The 19,732-nt window shown below is 35.1% G+C and overlaps 1 long non-coding RNA gene across 1 annotated transcript; it reads right to left on the bottom strand.

Moving 5' to 3' along the window:
- Positions 1-11,038: 11,038 nt before the first annotated feature.
- LOC104857798 lies at positions 11,039-19,478 on the bottom strand. The gene is made up of 5 exons (XR_778978.2): positions 19,299-19,478; positions 12,742-13,137; positions 12,190-12,326; positions 11,359-11,534; positions 11,039-11,258 (listed from the first exon to the last, which is right to left on the bottom strand). It is a non-coding gene; the product is annotated as an uncharacterized LOC104857798 (long non-coding RNA).
- Positions 19,479-19,732: the final 254 nt, after the last annotated feature.

Here is a 19,732-nt window from a genome sequence, read left to right as displayed (position 1 = left end):
TGAAGTATGTATTAGATAGATACCACTCATGCATTTTACATACATTAATTTACTTAACCACACAACTTTATGACAAAGCTCTATTTTCATCAAGAGTTATACTGAACAAGATGTGTAGGAGTCCCAGGATGTTAAGTAAGTAGACCAAGGAAAGAAAGGATCAGTATTAGCCAGCCCTGGGATTGGATCATTAACAGAGAAGCTTTCCATCATCAGACTGTAATCACTCCTTACCCAGAGAGCTTCCTTTAGAAAACAGAAGCCGTATGTATCAGCAAAACTGGGCTATGCAGGCAGATTTTTTACTAGAATTTAAAAAGTGAGTGATTCACGGTAAAGCCCAGATAAGCAAGCGAGAGTTAGGGCCTCTCCCCCAAGTGCGTGGTGGGAGCTGCATCCGTGCCATTCTCTTTCTGTCACCCGCCTTCCCGAGGATCTGGGTCAAGTATTCACATATAGCTGCTCTTCATGGTTCTTCAAAAACAAAACTGAAAGTACACATTTCATTTGAACACAGCGATTCACTTTCTAAGTATGCTCTTGAAAAAGATAAAAATATCCTACCACAAGGCACATGCATACCAATGTTTAAGGCAGCACAATTCAAGACAGCTGAATGGTGAAAGTAGCCTGTATGGTCATCAACTGATAGAAATATAAGCAAAACATGATGTTTATGTACGGCGGAGTTCATTCTACTACGCAGAAGGACAGTTTTGAGAGTGCGTGCACTCTGAGAGCACAATTCTAAGAGAAACAAATCAGGCTCACAAGCTTATTTACTGCTTGGTTTCTCTCATGTGAGAAACCCAAAGTATAAATAAATTAGAGAGAAAAATTCAAAGTAAATAACAGGAAACTGGGAAGAAGACCTCCTGCAAAGGGAAAGGGAACCAAGCAACGTGGGAGTTGAAGGAGAAGGGAGGGGAAATAAAAACAGCTAAGATGTTTTATGTGCAGGTACCAACTTCCCATCATGCAATCATTCACTAATGGAAAGAAAAGTTTCAACAATCAACTAAAATAAAGCCCACCAAAGCACGCATGTTTAAATACTGAGGGCCGATACTCCGTGTTTATGGAGTAACGCAAATGAGACGCGTAATCCTAAAAATGGCTCCAGATGTACAGTCGTTTGAGGGAATGAAGCATACATCTATCTTTCTCTGTTAAAAATGTATACACAGCGATAGACTAATAAGGATCATTAAGATATGACTGAGCTAAGGAAACCCTAAAAATATGGGAAGAGAATGGTATACCTGAAAATGAATGAAGGATATGTTATCCAGATATAGGAGCCAAACACTTGCAACTACTGAAATAAAGTCGGACAGAAGAACTCTGAATGGTGGCCAGAATTTATCTCATTTAGAAAATCTATATTTTAGTAAGATTGGAACCAAGCTTTAATGATATTTTTCTACTATATGAAGTCAAAAATTGATCAGTGTGACCATCTGTTTTATAGAGATAGTCTAATGACTAAGAGGAACATAATGCATTATAGGAAATCATTCGAATTTGACAGGAACCTGATTTGAGGTTGGTAGTACGCTAGGAAACATAGTAAATAATTCATCATTAAAAACATAAAATGAACACCGGAGCTATTGACTGGGAGGGAATTACACAATTTTGGAAGGGTTGGGAAATCAAGGTCAAGGAGTCTTTTCTAAATTTAATTGACTCCAGAGTGAAGAAAGAAGGGAGCCATTGATTACAACATGGGCTGGCACAGCTGCTGGGTGGAGGGTTCTAGCGTCAGAATGCTGAGGCTGCTGCCCCACTCAGGGACAGCCCTGGGCCTACCGCTGTGCTTCTCCTCATCTGCGCTCCACCGAGAGGACACTGGGGGAGACACACACAGCTTGGAAACTGCAGTAGAGAGGCAGGGATGATTCTGCAGTAACCACAAATGACTCATCGTACGGAGGGAGAAAGCTGGGAAGGTCAGGCCTGGTTGTCATTAACAGGTGAGTTAAAATAAACATGATAAGACCAATGCCCAGGGAACACGAGAAGGCAAATACATTGCAATACATAGAACGAATGTTAGCATTAGGCAGCTCACACTTTTGAGTGCATTTTTTGAGGTAAGGTGTACCAGGAATTGTTCGGTACACACGGACCTGGCCTGTCTTTAACAAATGGTTATTCCTCATTTCCTTTGTATGGGAGGCTATTGCTTAAGCTTTCATAAATACTTGCACACTCACTCCCAATAACTCTGTGAAGCACAGCCGCTTCCTGCCTCCCTGTAGGAAATTTGTGAGCTCACACCGTGCACGACCTGCTGGAGTTCGCACAGGTGGTTCAAGGAGCGGGTGACTGGGGTTTAGAGTTGAGCTGTCACTCATTACCATAGGGTGTCTCAAAGCCTGGGTGCCGCAGTTGTCCAGTTTACGAGAAAGGTATTCATTTTGCTTTGTTACAGGGACAAGTGTTAAATAATCTGTTGAATAATTTAAATAATGAAATAATTTTGTCTGATGTTAAATCAGGTATCCTATGTGACTCTCTTAATGAGTAATCTACATATTTTGACTTAATTTGCAGTTACAGGATTTGGTGACCCGTTAGCCACAGCAAACGGAGAGAGAGAATTTGAAGATAATCTTTAAATCAGCCCACCTCAGAGACCTGAAGAACATTGAAGACACTGAGAAAAATAGTGGAATAAAGCAGCGGATTGCGTAGGAAACGGTTCAACTTGGAACAGAACACATCCGAGCTAGAACAAATCGTTTGCGTGGAGAAATTTTGCATCCGGTTACATGTGTCTAACTGAAGCCAGTATGTACTGTTTAAATGTATAAAACCTTTTGAGTCATTATTTTCTGAGGGATATTATTTATCATTTCCATTATGTACATCTCAGGGATGAGATTCTCCCAAGGGAAAAAAATACTACTGGTGTGGACCTTGGGCCTGACTCTAGCCCTGCCTCAATGCCATACTGGAAGCAAAAATACTCTTACCCCTGTGACAAGGCTCAAAGTTTAGAAGTATCTTTATGCAAGAAGATGGACATTCTCAGTAGGAATTCTAGAAGTAATAGGTATTGCTCAGAAAGAAATAGACCAGAGAAATAAGTAAATACACATAGCCTGTTCATATCCCTCATGATTTCCCCAGTGTTACGCTGCAGGTGGATCGGATTAAAGATGCCAGTTTTCTGAAGATCTCAAAGCTAGCAGTTTTCACTTTGCTTCTTACTGTATAATCCTTAATCATGCCCTAATAATGACTACATATATCCACCATGTTTTGATATGTTTAGGTATTGTGCACTTTTATTCATTAATGGAAATACATATTTATATATAACTTTTTCTGTAGTGCTGGGATCCAGTCCAAGGCCTTGAGCACACACTGTAAACACATTACCCCAAACTCAACCCAGTGCCATTTTTAAAAAGATTATCCTCCCATATTTTTATTTTCACTAATACAACTTTAGTTTTTCAGATTAACCAAAAATCACTTGGTAGATACTCCCACATTATTTAGTTCATGTTCCTTCCCCTTCATTGGCCTAAGAGGAAAATCTGCTGCCTCGTGACTCCATAAATGATGGCTGTGCCTCCTTCTGCCCCATGCAAGGGAATCTGGGCTCAAAAGGACACTGCTTTTCTCTCCGTATGCCTTCTGTGGACCATTGCTCACACACTGGCAGAATAACATGAGCTGTCTTAATGATATCCAGTCAGTCTTCTACATTTACTGATACTGTTCAGAGTAGCCTCCAGCATTAGATTCCACCTTGATCTGGGCCACCGATGTAACTCAACTGTCGCTTAGATGGTGGTGCTGTGCTATTCAGTGAGAACTATCTGTGAACCTTCCTTAAATTGGACCATCTGAGTCTACCCTTCTCATGCCCCTAGTCCACCATCCAACTATTCCATTGCTTAAACAGGGGATCCCATATTCTCTGATAACTTTCTTTTTAGTGTATTGCATACTTATTAATCATCATACAATTCTTTCACCTTTGTAGTTTTACTTCTAGCCAGTATGACCACCCCAAAGCCACAATTTAATGACCGCTTAAATTAAAACAAATCTTACTTTTTCAGTTTAACACCCTTGATTTTCCTTTTACTTCCCACAACATGGATCAACAAACTTGCTCTGTAAATAACCAAAAAAGAAATATTTTAGGTTTTACAAGCCATATGGTCTGTGTCATAACAGTTCATTCCTGATGCTATAGCATAAAATGAATCATAGACAATACAGTAAACAAGGCATGTGGTTGAGTTTCAGTGGAACTTTATTTACCAAAAAAAGTAGAAAAATGAATTTAGTTTGTTGGCTGTGTGTTCCCTACCACTAATAAAACTTCATTACAAAATAATGATTAATTTGTTATTATTCAAGATAATAATAAATTTATTTTTCATGATGATAAAATTCAAATCATGGCCATTGCTTATAAGTTTCTACTTACTAAGTTACCTTTTCAGATGTTCTTCTCATTCTAGAGCACCATCCCGAAAGACACACACACACACACACACAGCTGCATGAAGTTTCAGCCTAAGTGATATCAGAGAAAGGTCTTCCCTGTGGCATTGTCTATTTCTTCCCACTGACACTTTACTGATTTCCTGAATAATACAGGGTTCTGGTTTGGTGAAGAGAGTTCACTTAGTTCAGATTCTAACCACTACATTCGTGAGTAAACTATTTAATCTTTTGGTGTCTGGTTAGCTTATCCATAAAGTAGTATAATAGTATTTTGCAAGATGTTAAAATATTTAAAAGATTCAACATTAATAGAACAATACCTAGCAAAAAATGTTGTTTATTTTCATTAGTTTTCCCTTTTCTGCCATACTTTAACTATTAAAGGATGTCCTAGCCATGTCTCCTATTCACTATCTCTATGACGTGTCTCAAAAATTTATCCTATATTCAGTGACAGATCACACAGTCATTGTACAAATTGTTACTCCCTTTACTTTTTGATTGTCCAATTGCTCACTGATCTTGTTGTTTTGTTTGTGATGTCTCTGGAAGATAAATTTAACACTAAAAGGCAAAAACTATTGTATTCAGACTTACCATACAGTAGTTGATTAAGGTTTATGGATGCGTGTCCTGACAATGATTATTATAACACACAAGCTCTGTATCTCTGAGTCCTTTGTGAAGTGACTGGATTCCACTAAAGTATCGAATATTCCTTTATTGTTTGCCAACCACAATGAAAATTTACAACCCATGCTGAAGTATCTGCAGAAGCAGTTCACTCTGTGCTGCAACAGGGGTGATGGAAAAATATGGTGAACATTTCAATTTAAATAAATATTTACAGTATAAGACAGGTTGCTGCTAATCTACCTTAAAATCCAGCCCCTTGTTTCAAATGCACTTACAGCACTGTTTGTACCATTTCCCAGAGTTGTTCGGGAAGTTTCTTTCCTGAAAATCTAGCTGACTGTCCTGGCTTTCTCAGTGTCCTGCATGAACTCAAAAGATTTACCTTTCATGATCATTTTGACTTTGGGGAAAAGCCAGAAATCACACAGTGCCCAAATGCACTTTGGGTAAGGCACATAGGATGGTGAGGATGTGCTGTAATGACTCAAGGGCCTGGCCTTCCCCTGGGTGGCATAGGCAGCAGTGTTCACCGTACCATTGCTCATAGCTTGTAAAGACGCTCACAAAAGAGGACTCGCAGAATGGCTTCAGCAAGTGGCAGAATGATGGGAAAAATAAAAGGGGAGTGTTTTGAGCACTTTGAGGAAGAACAAGGGCAAAATATGTTTTAGTCTAGCACATTTCAAAATTTAAAGAGTCAGCATACATTCCTATCACACCACGTGTGCTGGTTTGTACACATGGTCTTTGCCATTCAAAAATATTCCTTCTCCTGTCAATACGCAGAAAACCAAGGCCAGCTCTTCTCTAATACCGGGGAGAAACTGTGTTATTCATTTCATGTTCGGAATCAAAGTATTATGCATCTCTCCCAAACTAGTTTTGGTGTTGCTTCTTCAGGTTTTTATTTTAAAAACCCTGTGATCCCTCCACACTGAGATTGTCCATCCCAGGAATATGGTTTCATTTACGATTGCTTCCCGGGAATTTAAGACAATGGATTTCAAGAAATAAATAGCCAACACTTATTTAATGAATAAATTAAAATAAATGTTACTATACAGTATAAAATATTTAGTGTAAGTATTTAGTATTTACATTTAGTATAAAAATGATTGATCATCATAGTAACTAGGAGATCCATGATTTGATCTATATTTTGAGATTTAAAGTATAGTTTCTACAGTGTATCTTACTAAATTTCATGATAAACATGAAGCGAACATTTCAAAGGCTTGAATGTGATGAAATTGTTTTATAATGCAGAAATGTGATAGTCATTCTCAGTCACTTAGTGGTTGATCAGATCATCTAAATTTATAAAACTCACAAATTAAAGGATAAATTTTTATGTGGAAAAATAATGCTGATTTGTCTACTTGAAGCAGCTTGTAAATGTTATTTTACACCTGAGACACACTCTTCCTATTTAATATTTTACAAGTCATTTTTATTACCCACTCACGTAACATTACAGGCAATTTTCATCTTTTAGGGTAATTTTATGTGACATCCCGAGCCTAACTGGTCTCTTGCTTTTCAGAAATATGGAAGAAAAGCAACGCGCTTCAATACACAATAAATTCGTATTGAAATTTATTTTTATTGCTTTTCCAACCACGTCTCCTCTAATGTCTTGCTATGCTTATTGGGGTTGTCTGGCTGGTCAAGGAGTTCACCAGAACTGGATCCAGATGCAAACGTCTGATTTCCAGTGTTGTGAATGAAAACTTCCTGTAGCTACACAACCTATCAAAGAATTCATTAGGAATAAATAATGTGCATTTCTAATAATCTTCAGCCAACCAAGGCATCATTACTTAGACCATTCACTCCTCCTTTTCCAAAGTTGCTAAAAATGGTTACAAGTATTGTAATTTTTTTAATTTAAATTAGTTATTTGGACATAATTTCAAACTTAAATAGGTGCAAGAATGAAAATATTCCTAAGGACATCTGTATAGTTTTTGCTGTCATTATCTATTTAAACTTTCGTCTCGTTTACTTTATCATTTGCTTTCCCTGAGTCTGTGATCTAAGTTTCTCTCTTTCAATATTTGAGGTTAACCTTGCTACATAATGGACTTCTCCCTTACACGCATCAGTTGGCAATTTCTCAGAATACAGATATTACTAAAAAATGACGGTATAATTACAACTCAGTGCATCTAGTGTTGATTTAATCATTTATTTAAAATACCACCCAAATTCCATTTTATCCAAATATAGCTAAAGTGCTATTTATAACATTTGTTTTCATTCCCAATGTGAAATTCAAGGTAGATAAAAGTATTACATTTGTCATACCACTTCAGCTTTCTTTAATCTGGAATATTTTCAAAGCCTTTTATTGTCGGACATAAAATTGATATATTTTGAGGAATACTGTTGCCTTGTTCATTTTAAAAACAAATGTTGTTTCTTTTTCATTTTGAACTTGTCTCATATTTCCGCACGATCATAATCAAGTTATACTATGCATTGCTGGGGCACGAGAGGACGGACGGCCGAAGCGCTGACCCCGAGCCCCGGAATGCTGGTTCTCACCGGGACGCAGGTGTCCTGAAGCTGACGTGCTGGAGCCAAGTTCCTCGACCCACAAACAACCTCCTAATCTCTTCTTTATTCCTATTTCCGGTTTATACTCCCTTTTAATCATAAACAGATGCTTTTTATCTAGATGTCATGTCTTTAGTTTGAACAATGTGTATCTGCTCATGACTGCTGTTAATCACTTCTCATAACTGCTGTTAATCGTGCTTTTTGGTGTGGCCTTGGAAGTGTACTATAAAGACCGTGGGTGAGAAATAATCTTTGCCATTAGCCATCAGCTTTTGGTCATTCATTGTGTCCGCAGTCATCTCCCCGAGTTCCCTCCAGTGCATTATTGACCAAATTATAATCTGTGGTAATTTGTTCTTCTTGGCGATTCATACTTTGAGTAAAAACAGTCCCTAACTTTCTATTGGTGATGTTGATTCTGATGAAATTATAAAGGTATTCTGTTTGCTTTAGTTATACCTGTTTATTTTTTATTTGTACCAATCATTTAAACATCTAAAGACACACATGTAACCTATTCTCTGTTATAATTTCTTCCTGTATATAGTATCCATTGATGATTTTTTGTTTGACTGACTCTTAATATACTTGAAAAATGCTTGTATTTCAATTTGTCTCTTCTCAATAGCCCTCAGGTATATAATTATACGTATTGATGTATTTCTCTCTTGTTTAATGTTCTATGGTGTAATTACTTATAATTCATAAATGTGTTGAATTACTTTGCTCCTTAAACTGTCCCAGATTTGGCCAGAAACATGTCCCATGTTATTTATATCATTATTACTTCTTTATTATCTGGCATAAGACATCTCAAATCAATCATTACTGTATTTGGATGTTCTAAGAGACTTTCTAAAAAGTCCTTTGCTTTCTTGCAGTGAAAAAGGCTACTAGGGACCAATATCTAACCTCCAGATGTGCTTACTATTCTTGGAATATTATTGTGTCCTCATCTTTTCAGGAGACAGAGCTAGAGAATATATGTCCACATGTAATACACAAACATATGTATACAACACAAATAGATATCACTCATAGTAATTCTCATCTATCTATGAAGATACACATTCATAAATACAGGATATTTGAATGAAATTATGCACATACATATGTTATAAATCATGAATTTAGAGTAGCACTTCTGATTCCAGTGCATCCAAATATCTATTTTTACATCTCCCTTCTGTATTTTTCATCTCTTTTTTTTTGCTACAAACCTTAATATTAACATACATAATATATCTCTATCTAAAGTATTTTGACCTGTCCTATAATGTCTAAAATTCTTACAGTTTTTGCACACTACTATAAAAATAGACCTAAGAAGAACTGAAGATTTATTTTGCAATTTCTACTCCTAACAGTATTACAGTTTATTGTATATTGTCAGATACTGTTTTCTAAAGTTACTTGAGCTCTGCCCATTTCTTTCTCTCTCACTCTTTCACACACTCACATGCTGGTTTTTGCATTGATTTTAAATATATAAGGTCTATGGGCATGCCACCCTGAACATACCTGATCACACCTGAAATACATGCGACATATGGACTTCAATGTGCTTTGATTTTATTTCTATACATTTAACCTTCTATTATTATTGAATTTATATAGTTTCCCATTTCTTTCTCTCTCACTCTTTCACACACTCACATGCTGGTTTTTGCATTGATTTTAAATATATAAGGTCTATGGGCATGCCACCCTGAACATACCTGATCACACCTGAAATACATGCGACATATGGACTTCAATGTGCTTTGATTTTATTTCTATACATTTAACCTTCTATTATTATTGAATTTATATAGTTTTATATATTGTACAAGTGTGTGTGTGTGTTTGTGTACATACTACCTTGGTTTTCTTTCCCTTTTGTACAAGTTCTATGAACTTTTGTACAAACACACACATTTGGTGTTATTACCTGGCGATATCTCCTAGACATCCTCCACATAACTTCCCAGATATTCAGTTTTTATAGCTGCACACAATAATCACGCATGGTAAAGTGAATCTACTCTTGGTTCTTCCTATAATATCGAACTGGTTTTCAACATTTTACAAATTACATATAATGTTGTACCAAATTGTATGTGCCTGAAATTGTGCCTGGAAAACGCATACCTGGGAGTGGGACTGTTGTGCTGAATACTGCGCGCACACCCTTCCTCTCTGCCGTGATTTTTACTTCCATCAAAATCAGTGAGTGCCTGCTTTCCTTTGTCCTTGCTAATTGAAGAGCTTCTGATGTTTCCCAGTGTGGTGAGTGACAGGTGAAATTTCACTGTACTCTGAACTGTATTTCTCTCATTAGGAGAGAAATTGAATTCCTTATGCTTATTGGACATTTTTATAACTTTTGTGGATTGTTTTTCCTGTGATTTTCTGATTTTCATATAAGATACTGGGGCTGTGATTTTCTGATTTTCATATAAGATACTGGGGCTTTTAACAAAATAAAGTTATTTTTTATTATTAAGAATGGAAATATTTTATTTTGAAGTATTTTCCAAACATCTTACTTTAGTTTGTTGTCATGTGATTTTGCTTCTGATATATATAGAGAGTTGTTTTCAATATTTTAAAACTGTTAATCAATAAATATTTTATTTTAATTGTATTTAATTTTTGTTTCATTTGGGAAGCCTTTTCCATATCCATATTTTAGAGAACTTAAATTTTCTTCCTGGCAATATATATATATATACACTGCTTATCCATTTGAATTTTGTTGTGTGTGTTATGAAAAGTTTGTTTTTTAAATATAATTCAATAGTCTTAATCTCATCAATTCTTTTTTTTTTTTTTGATAACAGGGATTGAACGCAGGCCCTTGAGCTGACAATAGTTGTCTTTCCCTCAATGATATGAGATATAACTATTATCATATGTCTGTTTATTTCTAAACTTCTTTTTCAGTTGATTTCTCTTTCAGTTCATGGACCTGATTTAATCTCCTGTCCATTGCTTTATAGATAATCATATCTCTAAACAAATTTAAAAACTTGTTAAAATATGAAATATCAATATTATCTGCTGCATGTGATATATATACATCTTTTGGGCCATTTTAATTCTTAGCAACTTTTCAAGGATTCCATATTTAAATTAAGCCTAACATCCCTACCATATTATGACATTATTTTCTTTTAATTCATAATATGTACCAACAGCCCATTACATATTTACTTTTTTTATTCAATTCACTTAACATCTGGCTATGCCGAGCGGCACAGGTTGGAGAGTCAGACCCAAGAGGGCCGAGCGTGGCCTCGTGGGAACCTTGTACCTGAGCAGCTGTGGGGCAGCTGCACGATGCTCTAATGTACAGAACAGGAGTTTGAGAGAAGTAGGGGTGCAGGATAGCAAGTGGAAGAGTGAATGAAATGACCTGAGATCCACAGGACAGAGGAGCGATTATGGAGTGAGTCCGAAGTTAGGGTACCCAGAAAGTCAGAAGGTAGGTGGCAGAGGGTGCAATGCGCTGAGAGGTCGTTATTGCAGTGCAGCCTTACGTTTGGCATCTTTTCCAAATTCAGCATGAGCACCGCCTCTGACAGCTGTTTAAGGATACAAAACTTTAAAACAAAAGGGAAGTCAAAATATCATTAAACACCAAATGGCAAGAACATAATGGCGCTAAAGTAAATTAGTCAAACAGAAAAAAATAATAATAACCTGTTTCAAAGAATGTATTCACAGGAGTGAAGGGTTTCAGTGTCTGGTCATCACTGTTGTATGGGGAGCTACAAGCCTGGGCTTGTATTAGGGTAGGCTTCGCTGTCTGATTTCTTTTTGTGTTCCAGATCTTCACGGAAAGCCATTTGCTTTCAAAGATAGTAGGAACTCGTTTCCTTTGAAAGATATTAGAAGATATTCCCCAGAATTAGGAGAATGGGTAAATGTATATTTCAGTCCCTTGTTACCGGATTCTACTCAGTGACTGATTATCAGAGGACCTGGGCTCCAGGCATCTGCCATGTAATCAGAGAGGACATCGGTTTCTGCCTCGTACCATGCATTTTATTGCTGAATGTTCACAAATATTAGCATGCGGAAGATTTAGAAAATGAATTTATCCTGAAATTTATTGTTTGATGACTACTACTGATGAATATTTATAAATTATCTCAAACAGCTTTATTTTTAATTTCTTTGACTTATTAGAAGAAAACTTTCTATATGTTTCTTCCATTTATTCATACTGAATAAGGTATTCTTAGTTTTTTATGTTGCCTAAAGTGCAAATAAATTAATAAAAAAGACATGATTTTTAAAAACATAAAAATAAATTTACAGTTAAAACTTTATTAGAGAGCCAGGGATGTAGCATGCCTGCTTTACCAGCTCAAGGTCCTGAGTTAAAACACAAAACAAAACCCTATTAGAAAGATCAACTAGCACTAAGAAATAGTTTGGGATGTTAAGAAACACACTGAAAATTCAAGGCTTGGTAAGGTCTACTCTTCCATTACGTTAGAGATAAGCAGCGAAGACTAAAGTAATTACCTGGTAAGACTGGGTATGTTCACATTTAGTCTTCAGACACAGTGCTAATAATGTCTTCAGAGTCTTAGTTGACTACTTCTACGGACTTAATGTGCTGGACATTTCGATGATGCTTATTTTGTTTTAGTTTTCTGAAACTGACCAGATACAGAAATTTCACAAGTATCATCAAGCAATGAATATCAGCATCAAGCCACCCTTGGGACAGGAAAAGATTCATAAATAAGTTATTGACAGATAACTAGAATAGGTGACCTACCTTCTTCAGACCTTGCATAGAGAATTGTATTTAAAGGAAACACTTAACTTAGGATGGCTGAATTCTAGGGTAAAACTTTAAAACACCCATGTGTGCAGATGTCTGCACATGTGTGTACATGAATATGTGCTATATTTCTGAGCACACATCACTTTGATAAGTGCTCTTTGCTTTGACGAGTTCCTAGAAGCCAAGCATTTTAAAGCATGGTAGGGCATAACCGGAATCAGAGCTGAAAAAAATTACTGAAGGTTATGAGATTCACAAAAGCTTTGGCTTGAATTGACTCTTACCTCAGATAATTGTCTTGTTTTTCTCACAGAAAAAACAGAAGAACAACTAGAACCATTGCCTCACTAGTTGGTAAAAAATTCCACACAGTAGTAGCATGTATCTGATTCTGTTGCACAGTGGAAGCAACTTAGGACTTGGAAGATTAAAAGGTTCTGGAATTTCCTTCAGAAAGAACAGCACTGACCATCCGATGGCATAGGACTAAGTCCGGTATGACTGGAAGAACCAGAACACAGTAATTAAAAGGATCGCTGCCAACATCGATGAGTCACTTTCTTCAGTCGCTTCCATCCCTTTGCCCATGTTTGATCACAGTGGTCCATTCTTCGTGGGAGAGTCAGGCTCATTAGCTGTTAAAAACTTCAGGATATAAAATTTGCAGCGCTTTATTTCTTCTGAAAAAGTTTCATAGAGGACAGAAATTAAGACAGCATTAGTCAATTCTAGTGACAAGGACTTGAGTATAAATGGAAATGGAAAAAGTGGGAACATTCATTAGAGTCTTCAGAGTTTAATTCAATATTATTCTCTATTTTCTTCTCTAAATATAAAATCATGAGCCTATTTTGTTTTTGTGACATTGTATTAGTGTAGTGAGACCTGTATTTATTTATTAACTTAGTTCAATTTAATTTAAATACTAAGAATTCTTACACCATATTTCAGAACTTAATGTATAAACAGTTATGAATATAGAATTGAAAGTGAGAGAGGTGGAAAGAGAGGAATTGAAAGAGAGTAAAGGTTAACAGTGAGACATTAACTGAGGCTGAACCCAGGAAGAGCTTGGAATTAAAACTTTCACAGATTCCATGGTCTGAAAAGATTACAGGAATATGACCTATATGCTTTTAGATCTTATAGCATTGTTTAGGCTCTCAAAAATTTTAAATTAAAGATTTGTCTTTGATTTCTTTCCTCTTGTCCTCCAAATATGTTAGACAATATTTTAACACACAGAGAATTACAGAAGAGTTTTCGTTTATGTAACAGCAGAGCGAGATGGTTACCCATAAGGACTTTTGAAGACGTAAAAGTGTTTTTGATGAATAAACAATTCCAATAACTGCAAGTAAATCTATGAAGCATTATGTTTGTTCAATATGATAAAAACTTAGGTCAATACTTATTTACTGCTATGAAAGATTACATGTACTATTCAAAACATCTTAATTTAAAGGTTAAATTGACTCTATTTTCTACATGGCCATATGGTAACCATAAATTTAAATTTTGAAGTAATTATGAGCCCTTTTCTACAAACAACCTGGTTTCTTTATAATGGAATTCAGTCTAAATATAATTATGTGAGAGTTCCTTGAATAACTAACATTGAATGCATAGCGTAGAATCAAAAATTTCAAGGTTATTCTGAATCAGAACTAGCAGAATTCTGCTAAGATTTGCAGTATTGTAATCCAATTTGGTCAGTGAAAAGCATGTCTCTTAATTCTTCCATTAATTAAATCTGACTTGGTGTATCTCAGAGAACATTTCTAATGCACTTGTAAATTTCTCAAAACTATAAATATGCAGCTCTTTAGAGGTCTTTTATTTTCAGAGAAAAAGAGACTCATTTGGTCTAATTCTCTATCATGATAAGAAAAATATGGTGATTTAAAAACATTTCTTATCTTTTCAAGGATACTGGCTTTACTGCACTATACTCAGAAGCAGAAAATAAATGAACAAATAAATAAAAGGTTAATAAAAATAATAGCATAATGAGATAAATTAGAAAGAAGAGGTAACAGTTTTCTTTTGTTTCTGAAGAAGCAATCTGAAAATGTATTCACTGCTGTTGTAGCCTTTTGGTACAAATGGCCAATGCAGGAGACAAAAAACAAGAATCCGAACACACGGGGAAGGAAATTTGTGAAAATATGAGTTTTTCCTGAAAAAAAATTTAGTAAATAAAAATATCACAATCAGTGACAGTTCAGTGCTTACTGAACTAAACAAGACTTACAAATAGTCTAAGAAAGTATTAAAACCTTTTATATGACTATTGATCATACAATATACTATTCAGCTGGCATTTTTGGCATCTACCATAACTCATGTTATGATATTAATATGAAATATCCTCCCTTTGGTTCTGTTCACTCTTCTTCTCTTTCTTCAAACTTAGCCAAAATTATACCTCATTAATTAATGATGCTCTTCTTTTCTCCTTATCTTCAAAAGGAAAATGAATCTCTCATCTAGAATCTCCTAATACCTTGCAAGTATGTTATAGCCTCTGTTTAACTTATTTTAATTAATTGCTGGTTATTCACTGAAATTTCTTCTCATATCGATGTTAAAATTAAAATAAATTAAATTATCTATTTAAAAGGCCAGGTTTCTGATTTTATTTTTGTGTTGTTCATAACATGGACCACTATGGAATAATGATAGAAATTACAAGTAAAGTAAGTAAGTAAATTACACATAAGTAAATTAGCTAAAATTTATATAGTGCTTACATAGTTCTAGGGACTGCATGAAGGATTTTATAGGTAGTCATTTTATTTTAAACTCACTTCATATGAGTTTGGATTTCAATAAAGATATTATGTCATGTTATCACTCTGTTTGAAAGTATAGATCCAATCTGAAGATGAAATTTTAGTTTTGTGCTATGTAGAGTCAATCATGAGTGAGACATGTTAGGAGAAAACATCTCTGTGGTAGATCAAAGTACTACTTTTAATCAGATTCATTGACCGTCAAGAATGGTGCAACAGAAAACAAATCATCTAAACTCTCTAGTTCTATCCTCTGTCAAGTGGAAAAAGTACTATTTTTCTATATAATCTGCAGCAAAATGATCCAAAATCATCAGGCCATGGGCAAGTATGGTCTGTGGCCTTGTTAGGAACTGGGCCAGGGCCACAGAATGAGGTGAGCAGCTTGCAAGTGATTGCAACTTCATTCGTGTTTTCAAATGCCACCCGTGGCTCACATCACTCCCTAAATCCCGGTCCTAAACACCAGTCCATATCAGCATTGATATGAGATTCTCATAGGTGTAAACCCTCCTGTGAACTGCACATGCATGTGATCTAATGTGCACCCTCCTTATGGGATACTAATGCCTGATGATCGGAGGTGTGGTTGAGTGTAGGATGCTTGTGCGTGGGAGCAATCTCAAGTGAAACACCAGAGAAAGGCTTGGTGGCAGAAAGATTATGATACATCGGCTGCTTCTAGACTCAGAACCAAACGCTACCCGTGAATGGCCAGTTCCATAAAGCTGGGCACCAGAGACCAACTTCATGGAAGAATTTCTCTTAGTATAACAAATTATCTGAATCTTTCTGTCTTTTTCTCTCTAATTGTTGAATTATATCATATTATTTATTTTACATTTATTTGAACAAGTGTTTATATATATTTCTGTATTAATCCTTCATTAGTTTTATGTGAGAATTTCTTCATAATCTATAATCTATATTATCATTTAGCTTCCAGTGGATACTAATTGCCTTAGATGTACTCTATTTAATTAATTAATTTACTTTTGGGTACTGGAGATCGAACTCAGGACCTTGCACTTGCAAAGCACGTGGCAGAACCACTAAGCCAAATCCCTGGCCCCGTCCTTAGGTGCATTTTAGGTGGAGGAACACAAATTCACAAGCAATATTCTCTTTGTTATTTTTTTCTGCTTACAACTAATTTAGAAAACTATAATTTGTGCTAGGAAATACCAAGAACTCCAATGATATTTCTCCTACTCTTTATTTTTCCAACCTTTAGTTTTAGTTTTCAGAACTTTCCTCAAACTTCAAACCCCAAATCAAACTCCTGAGTATTGGCCTTGTTTCTAATTTCAGTGAAATAAATTCAACAGTCATAGACTTGTTTTCAAACTGGAAATTCATTAGTGTTTGTCATCTCCCTACATTATGCCTCTGCTTTCTCTCATTATCTTTTTTTTTTTTTTTCTTGTACCAGGGATTGAACTCGAGACCTTGTGTTTGCAAGGTAGGCAGCAGAACCATTGAGCTAAATTCCCAGCCCTCTCGCATTATCTTTTATTCTAAGTTGTGACCTTTCTATAAGTCCAGGGAATGCTTCTCCTGTCACCTGTCCTTTCTATTTCATTCCCACATCTTTTACTTTAGTGTTCCCGCCAAGTTCCTCATTGTGTCTTCTCTGTTTCCTGTTATCAGTGTTTCTATTATGCTAGATTATAACCACTAAAAGCTTTCTTAGTCAGATTTTCTCTGATAGTGTATCTTCTTCCAAATTCCACTTTTAAATTTCCTTTTTACCAAAATACATTGAAATAATTGCCTGTATTTACGATCTTTGTATCTCATCCCTGAACTGAAATAATTCTTAACATTGCCATTTAAGATCTTAATTTCGTCAAGTTGATGGACGAGCCCATCTCATTTAACTTCATCTCTTAGCATTTTTGTTAGTAGTGATCTGTGCAGAATCCTAACCTTTCTGATTATTCTGATACTTCTCCAACCATTTCTATATATGAGGCAGGTTCTGATCATTCTCTCTTTAAACAGTAATCACTCTCTTGTCCTAGAATTTCAATCATGACTTATGATTTAAGTGCTGTTGTACACTGAGTACTCTATATTTTCATCTTGGACTTTGAGTCTAAACTCATATACACCACTGTTTTGAAAGCATTTCCCCTTGCATATCTAAAAACCACTTCAAGTGTCACCCACATATGAGTAAGCCATGACTATTTTCATACCTACTTCTGCCCCAATTTATATAAAGTTAATAAATTCATCCATTTATTGAACAGTATATGCTCCAGACCAGACTCCAGCATTTTCACAGTTCACAGTCCATTTACAATAGTAACAAGTTATCCCTTCTTTAACACGTTATTGTATATCCCATCATTTATCTCCATTCTATTCATGGGATAATTATTTTCTCCCTTCTTGCCAACCACAGTGACCACTAACATGACTGTTGGCATATTTGGCCTAGCAGCTAAATCCCTAACCAGAGTAATAGCTTTTAAATGGAAAGCAGGTCAAATGATTCACTTGCACAAAAACTTCTAGTTTCTTCATAATATCTGAGATAAATGCAGGTCAGTTACCATATTCTTTAAGCATTATTTTAAGCTATACCATGGTTGAACTTTAGTTATGATAGCTTCAAAATAAACCTTGCCATTTTCATGAGCAGTGAAGCATATTTTTCTTGCCCTGAGTATTTATAAATATATATTCATAATTATAATTGTAATAATACAAATAAATGTAATAATTATATTAATCTGAGGGCAGTCTGACTCTTCTGTACATTTATCTTTACACAAACTTTAAAAATATTATTTTGCATAGCTATATATATGAAACTTTTCTTGGGATTGTGATAGTAACTCAACTGAATCTCAGTTATGGATATATTCCCATTGTGAAATACTGAAAAATCTTCAAAAAATTTAAATCATCAAATGTTTTAATTAAAAATATTCAAGAAGGAAAACAATAGAAATTAATTCACAGATGTCATAAGATATAATAAATCATTAAGAAGAGTGTAACTTAAAAAAACTTGAGGAAATATTATGGGAATAGATTTTTTAATGTAGCTCTATCAGATAAAAAGCTAAAATTCATTATTAACATGTTTATTTTTCCTCTAGTAATAAGCATCTTTTCTCTTGTTATTTGAATTTTACCCACTTTTATTTTGAATTAGGTATGAAATACAAACAAGTAATACATTCTCATTATAAAAATTATAATATATATGTGCTGCTGAATATAATATATATGAGCACTCAGAAACATAATAGAAGTAAAAATGAAATTATGATTATGGTAGAAATAAGTGGCAACAGAATTAACAGTAGAAACATAATAAAAGTAATAGGAGCCATAGAATAAAATTATTTCTGTCCTTATGCACAGATAGAAATATATATCATACACTTCTGCAGCACTACAATGAAAACTGAAATTTGTGACTAGATTCATTTTAGGTTCATAGACAATTGTAACTCTCAATTAATCTGATTAACAAATCATACTGTTTGGTTAATGAAGCTTTGAGAAATTTTAATCAGGGAATTTCTGATTTAATTAATTCTTTTGTTGGAAATGTTAAGCCTCATAATATTTCTATGGTAAGATTTTTTATATAAAAAAGTATGTACTCCTGGACAATTCAATGTATACTACAAAGTTATATAAGAATCGGTTTAAAAATTGTAATAAGGTCATCTTTCAAGATGGTATAAAATTCCAAAGAGATTTATAAAACACTACTATTTTCATGATGATTAGAATTCAGAATATAAAAATTAAAATGAAAAAAGTACATTTCTGGACAAAATACAAAGGAAAAAACATTTACGTATGTTTTCCTAGGCAAATGAATGCAATATTTTCTGCCACTTGCTTTCTAATTTTACAGAAAAATGTACCTATGTACTATGCATTTCATTATAATAGTTTATATATTATTTACAGCAATATATCTCAGTTTTACATACTCATGTATATTTTCTGTAGAGGAGGGATACACTTGTGAGACCTGTATAAAGGACTCTATTTCACACAGGAAACTGACTCACTCTCATTCCTTTTCACTTCTGCAATGTCCAAGTAAGCTCACTTAAGTACTCCATCGCCTAGGCAAGAGGTCAGGCACTTGTCTTCCGTCCTGCTGATGCCCTGCTCACCAACCTTCATGCTCAGCTGTCTGCATTCTTCACTTTTCACCTAAGCTCTCTGCAAAGCTCCTTGCTGCTTCCCAGTAATTGAGCTCTGTCACACGGAGCCTTCTTATCCTCTGACTGGGCTCCACGTGATGCTTCCAGGCTGCTGCCTGAGTTTTCATGAGCTTAGGAGAAACATGGAGAAATACATTTCTTTAAGTACGACAGCCGACATAGACCAATGTTCCAAGGTATTTAGTACTAGAATCAAGATTTCTAACTTCACAAGATTTTCCTTGAGTATGCTAATATCCTCATGTATTCTCAAGTCTATTTTCATTATTGTAATT

Source organism: Fukomys damarensis, unplaced genomic scaffold, assembly GCF_012274545.1.
Source record: "Fukomys damarensis isolate Sample0158 unplaced genomic scaffold, DMR_v1.0_HiC HiC_scaffold_27, whole genome shotgun sequence".
NCBI classification, from domain to species: domain Eukaryota; kingdom Metazoa; phylum Chordata; class Mammalia; order Rodentia; family Bathyergidae; genus Fukomys; species Fukomys damarensis.
Note: the sequence above shows the minus strand (reverse complement) of the source record. Positions and strands in the feature narration are given on the sequence as shown.